The 21,447-nt window shown below is 34.8% G+C and overlaps 1 long non-coding RNA gene across 1 annotated transcript; it reads right to left on the bottom strand.

The window, feature by feature from the left end:
- Positions 1-1,360: 1,360 nt before the first annotated feature.
- LOC149791903 (uncharacterized) lies at positions 1,361-21,034 on the bottom strand. The gene is made up of 2 exons (XR_016423226.1): positions 20,139-21,034; positions 1,361-1,602 (listed from the first exon to the last, which is right to left on the bottom strand). It is a non-coding gene; the product is annotated as an uncharacterized LOC149791903 (long non-coding RNA).
- Between the last annotated feature and the right edge of the window lie 413 nt (positions 21,035-21,447).

The following is a 21,447-nucleotide window of genomic DNA, read 5'->3' as shown; positions in this document are numbered from 1 at the left end:
ATGTACACCACTAGATTTGAATAGGTGATAAGGTACTACAGGGACACTCATGCGGTTCTGACTTGAATTCACTAAACTTTAACCATAGCATCATGGAAACACACTAACATCTCACTCCGTGACCTTTCTTCCTAGCAACTGGCTAATTATTTCGGGCTAAGGAATATTTCTATTGCGCCGTATTCTAATAATCAGACAAGTAATCACAAAAATCTAGGAATTCCTTAAAACGGGAAGCTATAACCAACCGCGCGCACTAAATATTTATTACAATACATATATAGCCAGTGATCGAACGGTTATAGATAATTTACATCTCGACCTTTTTAAGTCTCTTTTACCTTTCTTTTTTCGTTTTATCAATACAACTCCAGATATTTTCCCTTCGGAATTTACCAGAATTTGTCTTTGATCAACCCTTTTAATGTTTCTGCCTACCAACATTTTGGAACCAACATCAGATGACAGCGGATTAATTAGCTGCTATTATGACATATGCGTTAACTTCTATTTGAACAAGAAACATCCGAAAGCTTTTATGTTACGACAATCACCATGCAATGCATGCATTCCACTGGCAAAAGATTGGTATTACCGGACGTTTACACTTTCGACTATGCACATTTTTTAAAACATTATTTTATATATTTCTGTTACAATCCCGTGGAAGAAATTCGAATTTGCATTATGCTGTACGCCTACCATAGCTAGTTCGCATAATATTTTACAATGTTCAGTGGTTTTGTATTGTTTAGCTACTCCAACAGCAATGACGCTTTGCATCTAAAATTGTTATAAAAAAGTCTCATCTATTATCACGGTATTGGAATCTGTAGATTTGGCTTCTATTATTTCAGGATTACCAGAAAACACGATACAGGATCCAATGCTATCATGATTGTGCTTTTAGATTTAAAGTATTTGAGTCCAATTTGTCTTAGAGATACATCCACTTGTACACGCAATACTCAATGGGCATTTCTTACGACAATTTTTTAGAGTGAGGAATTAAATCCTCAATTTCGAAAACAATTTCGAAATAATTTTCCAGTCATTGCAATACGTAGTTATTGATATATTATCGAAATACAGACTAGTTTCGAAAGTTGTTTCATGTTAGGCATGTAGGCTGTAACATTTGCATGCCATTTTTTAATAAAGTGCCTGCAGCTATGTATAAATGACAGATTATACAAGTACAAGAATACTTAATTCCTCGCACTTCACCGAGATCATTAAACATGAAATAGTGAAAGTGGTTATTATATTTGTACACTTTCCAAAGTCGTTAAATGGAGCAGGATTATCATTGGCACTGAAATGGTCGTCTCTTTCACTACATGTACAAGGAAAGGTCCAATCACACACCTAAATACTTTATTTCATCAAGTTTTGTTAACAATTTCATTAAAGTTAGCCAGATCATTCATAACATTTAAAAGCATTAATTTAATCTTGATCTTGCTAAATGCTTTTCTGAAAGTAGGAAAATACAGTGAAAGTTGGAATTCGTTGTTTCGAATTCCTTTTCATTCGTCCGTTGTTCGCCCTAGCTCTCTGCCATCTACGTCTTCGAGTACATATTCCAGCAGTTTGTCAGATCTGCAAATATAGTATTGAATATATATATATATATATATATATATATATATATATATATATATATATATATATATATATATATATATATATATATATATATATATATAAGAGAATGAATAATCATACACAAAAATGTATGGATCCTCAGTTCTATAATGTTTCAGTATATTTTTAAACAAATAATCACTCTTTACGTGATTATTCGTTCATGCCAATCGATAGTGCGCATGAAGAATGAATAATAATTAAAGTTACTGGATTAGATTAGATATGTTATATTAAGATATTGTATGTCATTTTAATAAAAGAGTTGATGTTGTGTGTGTGTGTGTGTGTATATATATATATATATATATATATATATATATATATATATATATATATATATATATATATATATATTGAGAGAGAGAGAGAGAGAGGGAGAGAAAGGGGCAGAAGATGATTTATCTCAAATTATATTCATGTTATCAGTTATGTGATTTTTAATGTCAGCTAGCTCTGTGTCGTTTCACATACTAGACGACAGCTTTAAACTAAAGCATTTTCGTGAGTAGTGTGCTATAACACAATTGTAATCTAAAGATAAGAAGTTGTTAAGATGTGTATGGTCATAAAGTTGTACTCTTGGCAATAACGAATGACGTCTTGCCTACGCGTGGTCATAAGGACTGAAATGTGTCCAAAGCTTTAAAATAAATTCCCAAGTCGATATGCATTTCCAGCTGCCACAATTTACAGGTCATAACATTCATTTTAAACTTTTGATGATTTCTTATAAATTTCGTATATAGTTCAGCTACATATTTACTTAAAATCAAATATATCCACACATCAAAATGGATTTTAGGCGAGTTATGTTGTGATTAACCTACATTGTTTAATGCATACTTAAACACTTGACAGTTTTACTACTTGTTGTTATTAACTTTTCTCAGCAAATGAAAGACGAGGATGCTGAACCCTTGTCATTAAATACATGTTCTAATATAATCTTAATGGGACAGCATGGTTATACAATATTCGTTTCAGCTATCAAATACCGAATAGAAAGGCATACTATAACTCAAAGGTACGCTAAGAAAAGAAAATAGAACCATAGATAGAATGAAAGAAACAAGTATATATATATATATATATATATATATATATATATATATATATATAAAGAATGCAAATTTATCATTAGATACATTTAACGTCTCGTACTTAAAGGGGACAAAAACCCCGACCTGCACAATTTTATTGTAAACAAAAGGATATTTAGTAGTTTGTGCATATAATCTATCCCGACTAAAAATAATTCTTTGCATCCATTGTATTTGCAAAGAACCTGCCCCGAATTTGTTAGCTCCCTTCCATACAAACAAGATGTGACGTCATTTGAGACGATTAACGTATAAGAGTTGTATTCAATTTGTGCAGCGAAGTGTCAAGTAGAAACAAGATGGTTCAATGCGCAGCTCTAAATTGCGCGAATAATAGCAGTTCTGGAACAATCCTCATTTATTTTACTCTTTTTTTTCTTTCTCCATCTTTGAAAAGTAAGAAATTATCTACCAAATGAAAGAACATTAAGGAAATGTTTGCGCTTTTTCATTCAATGTTTCCAACATCAATTTATTATGCACGTTTGATTTTGCATGTAACTGCATCGGATGAATATGCATTTTTCTTCCACACTTACGTTCAAGACTGTTTTCCACTCGTTGTATAATAAACCCTTCCTTCCCATTCTGCATTTATCTTGTTTGTGTAATGTAGATAATAGAAAAATAAATCACTTATAATTGAAAGCCTGTGTATAAACTCGTTAGATTTCTTATAACTATACACACCGGAACACCACGATACAATTTTTTTAAACAAATGTTACTGTTAACTTTCTTGATTGATAAATCTATTATAGTAACATTATTCAGTATTGTGGTAATTACTCTCAAACTCTGACCAGGCTGATTCGGTACAAAACGCTGACTGATTCGGCCCATATATCTGACTGATTCTCCAAACTTCCAAGCTGATTCGGACCATGTGAAATGCTATTCAGTTTAGCCCAGGATTTAAATGTGACATTTAAATTTGTTTTTAAAGATGATCTTCTCATTATGTCCCAAGTAAGTTGAGCAGTTCAAATATGTATTTAAAGTAACAAAATCCCGTTAGTACGCGTGATCATGGTATAGTTATAGAAAATAAAATAAAGTAATCATGTATATTGTGCATCAGCAATTTAATAGTGAGATATTTTTTAAACTTCTCGTTCAACTTTAAATAGTATGTTTTACTGAGAAATAACAAAATTACGAACACTGACAAAAAAGAAGGAATAATCTAAATGATGGGCGTAGTACATGATAGCTTTCAGAAACCGTCTGTGTATTAGCCATGATATTGAACTCAATAGTGACCGGATTTCCTGAGTAGGCGTCAGTGATGCTTTTTATCGAGTTCAAGTATCATTCGTCAATGGTTAGCAAATCTCAATGAAAAATCAGATTAAATTGTTCAGTTAGAGAGATGATAATATAACCCTTTGACGGCAAGAATTCAGTAGATTTCATGTATAAAACTGCAGATGTCACATCATGCTTACACCCGCTCTATTTTTCCAATTAAAATGCATTTAATGGTTAGAAGAGCAGAGCAAAATCGATAGATACCACTTCTTTTTCGTTAAGTACAGAAGCGGAGTTGATCAAATGGAAAAGTTCAAAAGTTGCATATTTTAAGTTTTAATAAATTGGACTTGAAGAAAAACAACAATAAATAAAGCTATAACAACCACGTGGCGACATCTCAGAATTACTATATATGATCCTTGGGGCGACTTCTCCAGGCGCAGTGGGGCGACTTCTCCGACCACCATGGGGCGACTTCTAATAACACCTGGGATGAGTTCTCCCAGGGCGAGTTCTCCATAATTCATTATCAACAATGCCAGTGTGTACAGTGTCTCAAATAACGTCACACCTGCCATTTTTACAGGTAGAGGGAAGCGCGTTGTTGTATTCAAGTCGGATCGGGAGAGATGATCGGTTTTTCATAAATTTCTTCGTAAGGAGTAAGAATAAAAGGTACAAATTTTCAGAAAATGAACCTTATACATATAGCAAATTATATATAAAGTTTGCGCGAATTTCAATTTGGCATGGTGGTCCCCTGCTATGAAATATGATACAATTTCCTCCAAATGATAATACACGTGAGGCAGTATTACATTTGGACCCCAATAATACTTCTTTGCAGACTGTTTACACGGCACAATTGTAACTGTAATTAATATATAGTTAATAGATTATGACAAAAACTAATGCCACACCGTATACATTTGTATGGTTTTAGTCCGTGCAGCTTCTGTCTTTAACTTCTTTTTACAAGGTTTATATTCAAACATGTAATAGTCCAGATCAAAAGTCGGCTTTGTTCTGTGTTTGTTATGTGTATATATATGTGACCAATATTTATTGAATATATGACGTTCTAAAAAATAATAATTCTTATTGTCTAAAAAAAAATTAAAAAGTGATCACGTGTCTTTTCTGTTTGTGGTCATCATAAAACGTGGCTGTGAATTTGAACTCTTCGTTATCTGAAATAGGATTGAAGGATGTTCTCTTGAATGTTTATTTCGATTCAATGTAGACTGTTCAATGAAGATTCAGTGAAGATTCAGTTCATTGCGATTGAAGACTGTTCTCTTGAATGGACTTTGCAATGCATACTTTACCTGATAAGTGAGTTAAATTTTACAATTTAACACCCTGTCACCTCCGCATAAATACAACATCAGTTCATTGTCCAGAAGAAAATAACGAAGAAACGGTCAGTGTAACTATATTCATTCTGATAATGCAAACGTTGTTGAAATATTTTCAGAATGTCTACCACCATTTTCTTTAAATGGGTAGAAATATGATAATAGCTTGTATCACCCATGACTTTGCTCTCATGTCACACGCACATACCCACACGTCACGTGAGTCTTAGCTAAAGTTGCCACTGCAAGAGGAAAGCCACGTGGGGTAAAAGGATGCAACCAATAGCAGTTATCAACAAAACTGATATTATCATGCTGCTGCAATACACTGGAAAACATTTATTCAATTCTCACTGACTGCAAATCCACTGCCTGTTCTGACTCAACGCGGCTCCGTATCCCTGCTCGGATTAGCCACTGGTTTTCCATTTCCGTCAACGCGGTGTCAAACGCAACCATATTCATTACTCTTTCTTCACAAGCCATCAAATACAGCTTAATAATTGTATTGGTACTGGTTTTTTCACTCCGCTAGATTATTTACTAGCGTCACCAGTCAAACCCATTACTATTGACATGGCTCCAACAACGATGCCGGTTGGTGTATATAAAATACTTAATGTAGTCGTGATTCCAGCCATACCTAGATCAACAGTGGCTGCCGAGGCGATTCTGCAGATAGCTTATCTGACCACTTACATGCGTTTGTATTTCACAAGCAGTTGTTTTTCAATTATGTCGGTAACATTGTTCTTCTATTAATGATCGCGAGTATAATTGTTCTATGGGCTCGCCTTGTACAAATGCAAGACACACATGCACCCTAACCATCTGCTCGTTTTACTGGTACAACTGCCATATGATCATAACAAATATATGCTTGGGGAATACTTATATCTGCAGCGATTGTGCGTTCTGGGAGCCAAGTACTGCGTTCATATTGAACCACATTGAGTGTACCCGTGGTTCGTGTCTAAAACGATCTTTCTTGTTTTCGCCCAAGACTTGTTACAAGGACCGTTGCGTCCATGCTGAATAATAATCTAGATTTTTGTATTCTTTGTTCAGTCATTGTTGGTTTAACATACTCAAGGGGAAATGCAACCAGGGAGGATTTGTCAGTGAATCCACTTCATCGTTGCGGTAACAATCCACGAATGTTTTACGCTTGGCTGTGCAATCAAGAACCAGGCAGTTTCACGTGTTAATGCCATCAAGCCAAGCTGGTCTCAAGTTGATACTGGTACACCAGGGTGGTCCCAACTGTCAATTTTCATCTGACCCGTTACAAGATTATATTTCAGTGTTTTCGATGGTTTTCACAACGCCACTTGTCAAAAGTGGAACAATATCACCATACATGTTAGTATCCAATGTCAGCTGGTCAAACACCCCGTCGGCAAATTCCGTAAGTTCATCTCCGCGGTCAAATTTATATAATGATGCATTAAATCTTAACACAAACACCAGCGACATTTTAGTGCACGACTGGGTACACGCTGCGTAATTTGACCTGATTTTCATCTCTGGCAATTAATGATAATGATGAGACTTATTTCAACAGTTTTATTACTTGGCCTGAAAAGAGTTACTAACTGAACCTCACCCTCGTGCTGATTTACCACCAATTCACAAGATTCTCGAAAATAAATCGACCATCTGCTAAGATTCCCTCGTCAGTTTTTTTTTTCATTTACTTCACTAATTAATATGTTTTGCATATACTCAGTGAGGTCACGTCTATGCTGTGCCGGAGGAACTACATAATTCATGAGGTTCCAGACCGCATAAAGGACACAAAACGGTCTTCTATGGAAAGTGAAGAGATTAGCACAGAAATCCACAATGTTCATGTTGACAGTTCAACTTTGCCAACAACGGCACCTACATCATACTAAAATGCATCGTTGTCAATGCCTTTTCCTTGTAACATATCGTAATGTTTGGCCTCAAAGATATCTTCTTGAGAACATCTCTGAAAAACCGTTAATATGTGACCGATGGAAATGGAACTGGGAGATCTCACTGAGCCTCCTTGAAGTTGTTGTCGATGCTGTAAAAAATCAATGTTTAAATGTTCGTTGCCGCCAATGAGTATAACCGCGCGAGCAACAAGGTAAGGTTGAAAAGAATCGTGATCAACAACAACTGTTAAATACAGCTTGTAACCTGCATTATTAGATAGGTCTGTGTGAAAGATCATTTTCCTGTCAGCTGATTTCGCTGTCAACGTTGTTTCATTTTCCTTTCAATAGGTGGTTTACCGTGCGCTGCTAAACAATACCATGCAATTGTTGACTTATCTGTCTTTGTGTCTTCAGGGTCATCGCTGTTGTTGTCATGTATAGGTTGCCCCTAAGTTTTCATGAAATTAAGGTATGATAAAAATGCAAAGGAAAGGAGTTTTCAGCTAGTGATAGAGTTCTGGCTCTCATGCCCATACCACAAAATCCTCTTCAGGCCAAGTATTATGGTCCTTCCACAAAATCAACGTTGCCTTGTAGATGTGCTAAAGGAGCATGTTGAGATACATATCCATGTTAATCATGCAAGTAATTTAGTTGTACCTTTCCCACTCTGTGATTGTTTAAGCTATGGAATGCAATCGAACTGTATTGACTTTGGGGTAACACATTTTCGACATTTAGAAATTATGAATAATCTGGACCAGAAACATTCGCATTCGCAGCAACAAGAAAAGAATGAACTAAAACAGTTATTACTTGAATATGAACATTTATTTCCAGATGTTCCGACAAGAACAAAGAATATCTACAATTACGTTGAAATTGTAAATTCCACACCTGTGAAACAACACCCCCACAGGATGAACCCTCTCAAACAGGAAGAAAACAACGATGACGTCATTATCTACAACTTCACCTGGACATATCATTTAGCAACAAGTCGGAAAGTTTTTGACATACTCTCTAATTCAAATTTTACCATTAATTTATCCAAACTTGAGTTTTCCCGTGCTTGCGTAACATTTCTAGGACATATGGTGGGACATCGACAAGTATAGATGCTAAGGTCAATGCTATCTCTGAATTCCCTGTGCCTATCAGTAAAAAGCAACTGATGCGATTTTGGGGCATGGCTGGGCATACAACAGTTTGTATTTTCTGCCAATATTCCCGAAAATCAAGGGCATTAAAAGATTTCATCAAACTCTAAAGATTATGATTCGGTCATATTGCCTTGATACAAGAAGATATTGGGATGACGGTGTTCATTTGCTATTGTTTAGCTGTTAGGTTTAAGCACTTTTGGTATACGCGTTGTACATTTTGTCCGTGGTCCTTTGGCGTTTTAAAAATGGAAACCTCCATCAGACGGAGTTTCAGAGATTAATGTTCTGGACTATGTCTCTGATTTCAAATATAAGCTGTCAGAGACTTGTGAAGTACAAGAACTAATCTGCACTTCACTCAGTCGAAAATGAAATTATGCTATTACCAAAATCACCTTTGGGTTAAATTGTTTAGTCCTTAAACAATTAAAGAGAAAGTAAATGATTTAAATTATATTGTTAACACTAAAGGAGGCGGAAAAAGGAAAGCTTGTCATATAAATATCCTGAAAAAGTATTTTGGAAGACGTATTCCAGCTAATCATTAAATTAATTTAGTTGTACCTACAAGACACGATGAGAATATAACTGACTGTAGTATATTTAGTTTAAACAACCTTCGGAATTCAGAAATATGAAACAATTTGGACCAGGCACTTTCACATCTATAACCACAAGTAAGACGTAATTAAGACAGCTATTAGATAAATATGATCACTTGTTTCCTCGTGTTCCAACACGATCAAATAAAATCGATCGTGACTTTGAAACTACAAATTCAACACATGTGAAACTAAATCGATACAGGATGAATTCATTAAACCGGAATATCTAAGAAAGGAGATTCATTATATTTTGGAGAATGGTTTTTATACAGCCAAGTAAAAGAGACTTGAATTCACTAGTGCCTAAACCAGCTGAGGCACTGCGTAATTTTCTCACCCATTCGGCAGAGAAATCTCGCTGTTTTGCTAACCTTACTTTTCTTATCTCCGCCTAGTCATCTCAGACCAGTCGTCGCAGTCAAGGTGTCTACGCGCTACGGACTACTTTATCAAGAGACGCAACCGTTGTTGTCTTATGCTTGGCTTGACGGAGTTATTTTCCGATGAAGCAAACGCTAAAACGTTGGGACATTCAACAAAATATATTTTGGAGGAGAGAAAAAAAAATAACTTACAAAAAGAAGATTTAGAAAGAAAACGATAAAGATAAGACTGAAAGAAATGGACTACAAGCTAGGAAACACCCTGATTCTTAATGGTAGGAGAGCAAAAAAAAACCGTAAATGTTTACCACCCACTGGGTACCTATTCCATGTATACAGTATGCTTTTTGGACGATGGAAGTCTCACAAATTAAGCTAAACATGAACTAGTAATTTCAGAAAATTCACCAAAGCATGAGTCAGAAGATCTTTCCTTCGTTTTTGATCACTGTGAAACAAATGAATTAATTATGTCTCTGAAACCTAACCAAATGTCATCGGAGAAAATAACTAAATCAGGAGTGGTCAAAGAGAGCAGATTTACATAAGTGGAGGAACAATTTGTAACAAATTTTATTTCAAAGAATGAAAATGTGAATACCAAACGCAAGACAGTGGGACATATAAAACTACTAGAAGAATATCTTGATAAAAACAATGAGACGCGTCCTTTCCATGAAGTGCCGGCACATGCCCTGAAAAGCATTCTCTCAAGATTTTTCCTTTCAATTCGTCATAATGATGGAAGTGAATATGAGCCGACAGCATTGAGAGGTAAAAAAGGGCCTACATGTTGACTGATAAAACACAAGTGAATTTAAAATATAATGTATGCGCACAGAAAATGATGCATAGCGCAACTGATATACTTTCAGTTTGTTAAAACAGAAATGAACTTTTGAATGAGTGCAAGAATGAATAATAATTACCCACACAATATTATGTAATGAGCAAGAATTATATTCATATTTTAAAAAGGTAAATTAATCCCGAACGTTGATGACAAAATATGGACGGGGGGGGGGGGTAAATGCTTTTTATAAATAATTATTTTTTATTATAGGTATGACGGGAAGTTTTGAACGATATCTGAAGCGAAACAGATAAAATTGCAGCTTGGTTTGTGGCCTGCAGTTTATCAATCAAGAGAGGCCCTAAAAAGTAAACAGAAAGATCTGAAGAGGAAAGGACAAGGAAATAAACCCCAAGCCATAACTGATGATGACATAAAAACCTGTATGAATATTTGCTTTTGGACCCCAGAACACCGTCAAGTTTACTGAACCTTTTATGGTTTAGTAAAATACTTGGCACTTTGGGATACGTGAAGGGGGGGGGGGGGAAGGGGGAAGCACAGAAGCATAAAGTAGGGAGACAAAACATTAAAGCAAGATTGCAAACTTAAACTAGAATATTTAAAGTTTAACAAGAGAAAGACGAAGACAAAGACAGGGAAGGACATAAATAACATCAGAAATGAAAATCCAAGGATGCACACTAACCCTCTATTTCGAGATAGATGTCCGGTAACTATCTACAAATGGTTTATGATTTTTGTAACCCTGACCATCCATTTTTCCTTGCCCCTGTAACTCACGTGCATGCACCTGGGCAAAATGAGCAATTGCTTTTACGTGCTAATGATAAAATGGCTGTGAAAGTAAACATGTCCGATTTGGCTTCGAGACGCATTACAAACTCAAGCGTGAGAAATATATATGTCAGAAACTAATAGAAAACAATGTTTCAGACACTAAGGTAATACACATCACTGGCCACAAGCATCCCAACTCTCTCAACAACTGCAGAAAACTTAGTAACAGTCAGAAATGTGTTATGTCAAACATGCTTTCTTCTAATTTTGTTTAAACATCTCCCTTATGCCCCAACTGAATAAAACATCTGCATGCTTTATTTGATGACAAATAATGCACTTACCAGCCAGAGGGGATCACTTATCTGTCCACACGTTATTACAAAATCAAATTTCTCTGTAACAGATCTTTCTACTACTAACAGCAACACTTGACATATTTCCAAGACAGAAAATATAAATTTTCCAATAAACCGTGAACTTGAAACATCATCACAAGGTTATCGGCTAGGGTGTATTTGGAGGGTCTTTCATAAAGGGTGGTAATTTTACAATCAATATTAATTACAACACAAGTATGTCACAGTTTCACCTCATCTAAAGAAAAGGAGAGTTATATACGATAGTGACACAGATCTCTAACTAACCGTGAATAACCCAAGCACGGACACTCATGCTAAATGTAACTTTTCTTTATAACAATTGCATATACACTACAATAGGGTTGTGGGCATATTATCGTTTCATTATTTACGATATAATTATTCTAAATTGGAACTGGTGAAAATGAAACATTTTCTTGTGATAAAAAGAAACTATTTATTGTTCGTTTCATATAAAATCCATATATTAAATATGATAATACCTCAATACTATGCAACGTTTTATGTTGTTATTTATCTTGGCTCACGCATAAAAACTGTACTTCGGATGGCACGGTCACGCCACAGTTCTCATTAGCATATTTGTAGTAATGCACCGCATGTCAACATGTGTGCGTGATCTATATTGCACAAGCGAGAAGCTCTTTAGCTCTTTTTACATTAAAGAAATTATTGGGTGAGAAAAAAAACTATAAAATCCCAGTCGCGAGGTTACATTATATGTCTCCTACGAGGCTTGCCGAGTGGAAAGACAAATAATGTAACCCCTTGACTGGGATTTCCTTGTCGCCGTCCGCACCCCACCATATATACTATATGTACTGATTATAGAGCAGTCGACATTGTCACCAAAACAGATTAATTTCAAATGCCAAAAATATATGACTGCATTGACTAAAATGGAAATGCTAAATATGTCATTACATTTGACCTGTTAGAAAGATTCTGCCTAATTCCACTCACGGAAAGAGCAAACTAAATGTTCGGCATTTGCAATTCCAGATAGACTTTATCAGTATAAAGTGATGCCCTTTGGTGTAAAAACAATTTTCCGTCAATAATCCAGCGTTTGATGAAAATAATAACATCAGGTCTAGATACTTTTGACGAGTAAATCGATCGCGCCATCATATATAACGATACCTGGAAAGATACTTTAAAAAGCATTCGGATATTCTTTGATGCAAATGTGACAATTAATGTAGTTAAAATTGAGTTTCACCGTGCTTGTGTTGCATTTAGGACCTATGTGAGACAACGTCAAAACAGACCTATCGAAGCTAACTTCAACGCTATTTCTGAATTCCCAGTGTCTTTTAGTAAAACGCAGCGTATGCAATATTTGGGTATGAATGTATTTTATATGGAATTGACTAAGAATATGACATCATTGCTGAACACTTGACACGTTTGTTGAGTAAAACAAGCTTTCTTTCATTGGTCTGACAAGTGTAAAGGAATCCTTTGGCAAATTCAAGGTCATACTTAAGAGTGGACTAGTTATTTCAATTCCAAATTTCAGTCAATCATTTTAAGCTGTTGATGCTAGTGATGTTGGGGCTGGTTAAATATTAACTCCGGAAAATAAAAATTATTATGGATTATCTTGTCTGCTATTTTCCTGCAACAAACGAAACAAGCACCAGATAAATTATTCCACAGTCGTTATGTTTTGAAGAAAAAAACTCCGTATTCTGAACACATTTTAAGACTTTCTCAGTGTTTGATTTAGATATCTGCATTTCATATTGTCTACAGTGGGAGGGTCGCACGATTAAATGAGGAGTTGCGAGTACAAAAAAGAGTTCGATGATTTCTCAACTTCTCAGTCCATCCTTCTTTAATAAATAATAGAGGTGGTTTGAACGGCAGCTCTCAGCATACGTTCGATGTATGATCCGCAGTATTGATATAAAACTTGATCTGCACTTAATAACATAGACACGCACATACAGTCAGTATGCTATTTTGTCAGAGGAAATTAAATTAAGTATTTTAGTGTCAACTATAGTACATAATTGAAGGGTGTAAATTTAATAATGGGAAAAGTAAATCCGTTTACAAGCCAATTGGTGTTTCTCAAAATACTTAGTACACTGTTTATTCCCCAACCAATAAACAGGTTATTTGGCTGTAAAATAAGTGGTGGTTCGATTGAGATTAACTAAAGGTTCTAGAATGGAGCAATCACATTGTAAAATTAGGTCATAAGCTGATTTGCATTGATCCCTTGTTCAGAGTTTATCTTATGTTTTAAATTGTTTGGAAGAGGTGAGACAGTTTTGAAAGTAATTATGCGCTGCTATGGAGATATTGAAAGATGAAATAAACAAAATGGTGTACTGTAATTATTAACAAAAAAAACATAATACCAAAAGCTAAAAGATCCGATTATTAAATGCTATCAGTTCACTTGTAGTCGTTGGCTTAAAGTTTTATGACTTTGTGGTTCGTGCAAGTGACGAATGTTAAGTACGACGGAAAAATTTAATTGGTTTCTAATCAAACCAAATTGACTCCTAAGGTAAAATAGAAACTCATTGCGTAATTAAAGCTAAACACTCTGTCTTGACGAGAACAGCACGGACTGTTATATAAAACATCTTCAGTACCTTTCACTAAACACCTAAAAAGTCATATTCATTTTCCAGAGAAGTCATCTAACTCTATTTTACCATGCTTTCCTGCAATGACGTAAAAATAATGCCTCATAATTGTGCCTTCACGAGAAGGTAGAGGGCTAATGTAAAGACGGGATAAATTTGTACTGGATGAGTTCTATCAAGATCATCTAGGGCTTAAGTCATGGCATAATTTATGAGCTATCTCATAATGTAAGAAGGATAAACGCACATTGCAATGGATTAGCTAACTCAAGAAGAAAAAAGAATGGATAAATTCGTGTTATGCTAGATTAGTTTTTTCAAGATTAAAGAAGGAAAAACTTGTTTAATAAAGGCGAGCAAACTACTTGTATATTAAGATCAAACCAAAAAATAAACCCGTGTATATTGCAGGATCTGTATCATAAAGGAAGGGATATATCCGTATCATACTTAATGATCTAACTTGCGAACTTCCTGACTTGAATTTCGATGAGATTGCATCGAGAAGCTTAGATGATTTTATGAATGTCAAATTTCCACGATTTTTAAGTTGCAGCGTTCAATACCGTTTCTTAATAATGCGATATATATCGGTCAACCACGAGTTAAATTCAAGTGCAAGCATCTGAACGGAATCCACTGAATGACTAGTTCAAGTGAAGATGTTGACGAATTTTGCTTTTAGACCCCAGAACACCGTCAAGTTGCGAAGATAACTCTTGTAGGTTATTCATTCGTCTGCTGAAATCATCTGTTTATCGACCGTAATTATTATCACAGATTTTGCATATCAGGAGAATTTTTGTTCGACAATTTAACATCTGACAGTTCGGAAAGCTAACGCCTGACGCTGAAATATCGGTACGGGTTGGTCTTAGGCATATGTTTGAATGATAGGCAGCGCTTGCGTTTGTAAGTGCGCGTGATGAATCTCTAATTTTGTCCAAAGTTGCACTGGCTCGTACCAGACAGTCCTAGATATTTCTGGGTCTTCAATGTGTAACCATGGGAACATTTGGAAGTATGACTTCTGAGAAATTTGGAAGATTCGATCGAGAGCCAATGTTGCAAGTTCGGGGTAAATGGAATTCTAAGATTATGTTTTTGGAGGACTTTCCTATTGACGAAGATAGTTTATAGCCTTGTCAATATATTTCCTTAAGTCTCTCTCGCTCTCTTTCATGTACATATTGAGCTCTCCGAGTCCCTTTTCAAGGTTGCCGGAGAATATGCATCTAATCCAACGCAACAGCAGTGAGGAAGGTTATTTTAATTACGTGCATTGGGGTGGCAGCTGTTAGAAGAAAATACCTGCGAAAATCAGCTGGTTTGCACAATACGTATTTTTCAATACACCCCTCGTCCTGTGCTTGAGGGTAGATTTGATTATCCAAGAAAACACTATACACGCTTGATAACTTTAAGTTGAAACTAATTGTAGGAATGAAGTCATTGGCTAATTCAAAGTAGCTTTTAAATTATCGCCTATTTTAATGCATTTAGATCATACGTCGTCTACGGATCTGTACCCGCTTAAAGGTATATGGGATACCTCACTGGTGAGCATGAAAATCGTGTCATAAGAAGATGCCACTGTTGTGCCCATTGCAGCTCCATTTATTTGTAAGAAGTGGTGGTTATTGAAAACAAAATTGCCAGACTTAACAATATGGGTTAAGAGCTTGGCCCTATATCAGTAGGAAGGACCAGGCAGGCCATTTCATGCATACTTTCAGGTTGATTTCTTCTTATTGTGGAATGACTGGAGTGTTGGTTTTTGTGGGTTTTTTGAAACTATTTAGTACTAAATTAGAATATGATGACAAGTTTTGTTCAGTGTTTAAATTAGAGTTCAGGTTATGGCACCAATTACCTTGGTAGCCACCCCCATACAAACTCGACTAATTTAATATCCACGGATACAAATTTGACTACGACTACATTCGTAGATAGCAAACACAATTGAATCCCCATTACCAATCTTTCCTTGAAAACAACATAGAAAGACAAGACTATTTGTAATTAATATCAAGATACAAATCGTAAATAAAATATCAGTTACCGTTGGCACAAACATGTACATTACATCCAACTTTATGTATAATGCATCTAGCTTTATGTACAATACATCTAACTTTATGTACAATACATCTTACTTTATGTATAATACATCAAGCTTTATGTACAATACAACTAGCGTTATGTACAACATCTAGCTTATGTACAATGCATCTAGCTTTATGTACAATACATCTAGCTTTATGTACAATAAAGGAACAGCATATAATAAATTCAAGGAAAGATTGGTAATGGGGATTCAATTGTGTTTGCTATCTACGAATGTAGTCGTTGTTAAATTTGTATCCGTGGATATTAAATTAGTCGAGTTTGTATGGGGGTGGCTACCAAGGCAATTGGTGCCATAACCTGTATAATAGCTTTATGTACAATACATCTAGCTTTATGTACAATACATCTAGCGCTATGTACAATACATCTAGCTTTATGTACAATACATCTAGAGTAGCTTCTCGAGGGTCGGTGGTTCTTTCCGGGGATTTCCCGGGTTCCTCCTCCACCATTAATACTGGCCGCCTTGTATAGCCTATCGTGTGCTGAAAAATGGCGTTAAACCCTACAACAACAACAACAACAATACATCTAGCGTTATGTACAATACATCTAGCTTATGTACAATACATCTAGCTTTATGTACAATACATCTAGCTTTATGTACCTTACATCTAGCTTATGTACAATACAACTAGCTTTATGTACAATAATACATCTAGCTTTATGTACAATACATCTAGATTTTCCTTCAAACTTTATCTAAGATTAACTTCTGTCGACTTCTTTATCATTCTCAATGAAAATGGACATATCTTTGTAAAATTATGTACAGCGGAATAATTAATGCTTATATAAGGGATGGGGTGGGGTATGTCACCATAAGAAAGAAACAAACATATCGACATAGAAAAACGTGTCTACTAGGATAATAAACAATTTTAAAATTAACGTTCGCTTATTGCACCGTAAGATTAAAAATGAATAATCTATTTTAATTGTTGTTCTTAAATATTGCCAGGAATATATTGCACTATATATTTATATTAAATGCTATGGATTTATTAATATGTAAGTGTAAGATGTTCTTCGTGCTTCTGTACGTACTTACACAAATATATAGCATGATGGGTGTTTGATAGCAGCCAATACCTAAACATTAAGGTCAAGATTAAAATTATAAGCAATAATAACGTGTATCTTAAAGGAATAAATTGTCAACTGTAAGTTTTGTTTTCCTAAGGTGAATTAGGGTTGATTACTTTATTGGGTAGAATATATAGTTCAATCTTTAAAGGAAAACATAGTATCAGGTAAAAAATGCAGACATATGATTTCTTTTTATTACACGAGTTGAACTGTAATCCATATTTCTAACCAGTTATGTTTCTCAATAACATTTTGTAATTTGTATCAAAATTGTGAACCACAAGATTAAGCGGCAGCACAATTTTCTATATTTGTTGCGGTCATCGAGCCGAAACAAATGTCTCTTAAAATTCAGTTTATAGCTCTGTGGAGCATTTTTAAAACTTCGAGAAAGCGCTTACGGGACTCGCGCAAACATAAGCCTGCGTAATACTCTAAGGGTATGCAACAATTGAACAATTAGTGAAAACAGTTAATATATGAAACATCTAATTATTTTTTAGAGTAATTAATTTGTATATTTCAAAATCTTAGAATAAGTTGGGGACCCGGATGGCCGAGGGGTTTAAGGCCTTTACGTATCGCCTCAGCCTAACCTCAGGTTTTGGCTCGGTAAAGGATGGTGTGCAAGAAAGCTAATCAAGAGCATTCTTTGCGTCGGGGATTTTTTCGGATTCTTCCATCACGAAGTATACTGGCTTCCGACATGTAGCGTGTGCTGGACAATGGCATTAAGCTCTACATAACGAAACTGAACATCACAACTTAGTATGGTGTTGCACTATGATCCCATTTATAGAGTACTAGTCCAATTCATTATGGATACGTTCATTTTCATAATGAATGACATGACAAAACCATTTGATTTTAAAATAATATGATAAATAACCTTTTGTTTGTTTTCCTTCAAATTATAAATGAGTTCTTGTCATTGACACTAACGAATATTTTTTTCGCTCAATGAGTTTAGAAACGTTGTGTATATATAACAAAATTCTAATCTTGCGATTTATTCAATTTGATCTTCTTTTCTAGTTGCATAACTAATTTGTTACTTCCTTTTTGTTTTCTACTGAAATATTTACAACTTGTCAATTATGTCATTTACTGTCATAATCTAATGCGAACTTTGCTATTTACTTGTTTAATGATGTAACTTCCTGTGAATGGAATGTTTGATTACGAGTTTCAGACTCCATTTACCACAAATGTTTGAACGCGGATTTGAGACTCTACTTATCACAAATGTCTGAACACTATTGTGCGATAACGTTATCCCAAATGTCTGAACGCTTGTTTGAAATTACTTTTATCACAAATTTTAAATATTAATTTGAGATTGTATTATCACAAATGTCTGAACACTATTGTGCGATAACGTTATCCCAAATGTCTGAACGCTTGTTTGAAATTACTTTCATCACAAATTTTAAATATTAATTTGAGATTGTATTATCACAAATGTCTGAACACTATTGTGCGATAACGTTATCCCAAATGTCTGAACGCTTGTTTGAAACTACTTTTATCACAAATTTTAAATATTAATTTGAGATTGTATTATCACAAATGTCTGAACACTAGTTTGAATTCTACTTAATACACATGTCTGAACATGAGCTGGAGAATACATTTATCATAAGTGTCTGAATACGAGTTTATCTTTATCTTAAATATATTTCCAATTTCCTGAAGAACAAAAGTAAAATTAGGTTGCTCAGATTTTGGAAAGTGTCATAAACGAGTGACGTTAGGGTCAAAGAAAGATTTTTATTAGATTGTGGAAAATTTGGAAAGACCATAAAAACATCATTCGAGTTTTACCAGTAATAGGCGAATCACCACGAAGAGTGTACCAAAATAAGAATATTTAGGAAATGGAAAATTATGACAATATGCAGTGCTCAATCAACTTGTGTATTTTATAGTGCATAAATATGTAGCTGCTCTTAGAAAGTTTGTTTTATGACTTTGACAAAACATATCTTCAGAACTGAACACACTGGATTGCTTGTGGATTGGAACGTGAAGTTTGCCTAAGGTGCTTTGAAAGAACTAAAATTTAAATGAGCAACTGAAACTGTTGCTTCCGGATATTCACACGTATATTATCTAAAGCTATCATAACAGATACAACCGGATAAGTCTATATACAGACTGCGATTTTCTTCAATGGCTGTTATCCAAAATGATTCTTTATTATATTAAAGACAGCTTATTATATTATGATATATTGTGTAACTGAATCGTAGCGTAGTTGTGAAATTATTATCAACGGATAAAGTTTGGCTTCATTTTCCACAAGGTTATTTTACCAAATATTGCAAACATTCCACTGTGGATTACACTAAAACAATGATTTCCTTATGACACACAAATGACACTTGTGCTACTGTTTTTTCATTTGTGTTTTGTTAGCAACTTTTAAATGTACATCAATGGCTCGCAAAAATTGTAGCTTTGGATAAATGCCGTAGTAAAGCAATCATTTAACTTGAAATTGAAGTGGGTTCTCAGTGAATCTTTCTTTTAACGAAACAATTTCATAAGAACAATAACGAAACAGTTACATCTCGGTAAAAATATGAACTGATACAAAATTATTTATAATTTTTTAAACGAAGAAACAACCAACACTAAAACATTTTACAACAAATCTAATACTTTTGGGGATTGCAGAACTGGATAAATACTGTCGTAACGTAAGATTGGGGCATGATCCAAATGGAATATTGTTTTTGTGTATCTTTTCACGTAATGAGGGTATTATTATTTTCTTTAGAATATGTAAAGATATACAAATCGGAAATCGAGATATAATTTGCAACTCGTATTCTCTGAAGCACTAACCACTCCCACCCCATTTTGTAACAGTGAGGGATGTTACTGTAAACAAGAAAGAAGCTCACCTACCTTCCTTCGACGATTTCCCTCAGTAAAATGGACAATACAAGCCGTAGATCCTCTTCTCTAATTTGGGAATTGTCGTGCAATTTTTCATGTGCTTGTTCTTGTAAAATGTCTTTATATTTTGTATCGCTTTGAAGGCTTTGAACTTGACTTGGATCATCTAGTAGAGCCATAATTTGGCCTGATATTGAGTTCAGTTCCACAGACGAAGATGGAATCACGCTCTGTTCTGACCTTTTACCAGCAAAATGAAAGCCGTTACATCTGCATACATTGCCACCTCTACCCATATTACATCTTGCGACGCAAAAATTTCTCACAAAGTTCCTTCTTTGGAGTATTTGTTTATTAAATGCATCTAAACCATAACCGGTACTCAAATAACTTATTACAATAATTGTAAGAAAAAGCAAATTTATGTTGTACTTGGCCATCTATATAATGGAATGGAAATTGAAGTTTTACTGTATCTTCAAATAATAGTCTGCCACAGCCTTGTTCCTTAGAAATTGAGTTTGATTTACTGCCAATGATTTGTAAGTGTTCGTACTGTTTTTTGCAGCTATCTAAATCCTCCCTGTCTGGACCATAAAGTCTTCGTTTAATGCTCACAAGACAAGTGGAAATTTATAAATGTGTATCTAATACGCTTTTCATTCGAAACTTCTTCCTTCCGCAACAGGTAGGCTTTTCTTCTCGCCGTTGGAAATTTTGTTAAAATCAAGAACTATCCCCAGTACTGATCGATATCTTACCTAGCTCAAAAGCTCTTCTCTGTGCAGGTAAGACTGGTGTTACCGGTTGTTTCCAATACTTAATAGTGATCCCAATCAACTGAAAGAGAAATCAAATGAAATTGTATCACTCAGCGGACCTGTTAAACACACATTGCAAAGACTACTGGCGACTTGCTATATAGCCATGAGATCATATTGAGAGGCGTCGCTAGTTTATTAATTAAAAGCCAATTCCCGTAGTCGACTAATTATTGATCCGCCCAGTGTGTATGGTTCTTGATTCCGGAATACACTATAACTCATAGTTTGTACTTCATAAGTTAGTTTGTCATGGGATGAGCCAATCAATTAAATTGATGACTAGCACATTAATATTAGTTTCTCTACACCCACTCAGTTTTCTAACTTTTTTTATGAAAAAACCTAAATTGTTCTATTCATCCAACATAGAAGAAAATTAATATTGTTATTAATAATTACTATGACGTCGTTGTATAAACCAAAATAGCCTCAACATTGTGAGTACAAAAAAACAAACACAAAAAGACGTTTAAACATGTTGAGATATATATATA

Source organism: Sinohyriopsis cumingii, chromosome 9 (genome assembly GCF_028554795.1).
Source record: "Sinohyriopsis cumingii isolate HCF-2022 chromosome 9, ASM2855479v2, whole genome shotgun sequence".
NCBI lineage: Eukaryota > Metazoa > Mollusca > Bivalvia > Unionida > Unionidae > Sinohyriopsis > Sinohyriopsis cumingii.
Note: the sequence above shows the minus strand (reverse complement) of the source record. Positions and strands in the feature narration are given on the sequence as shown.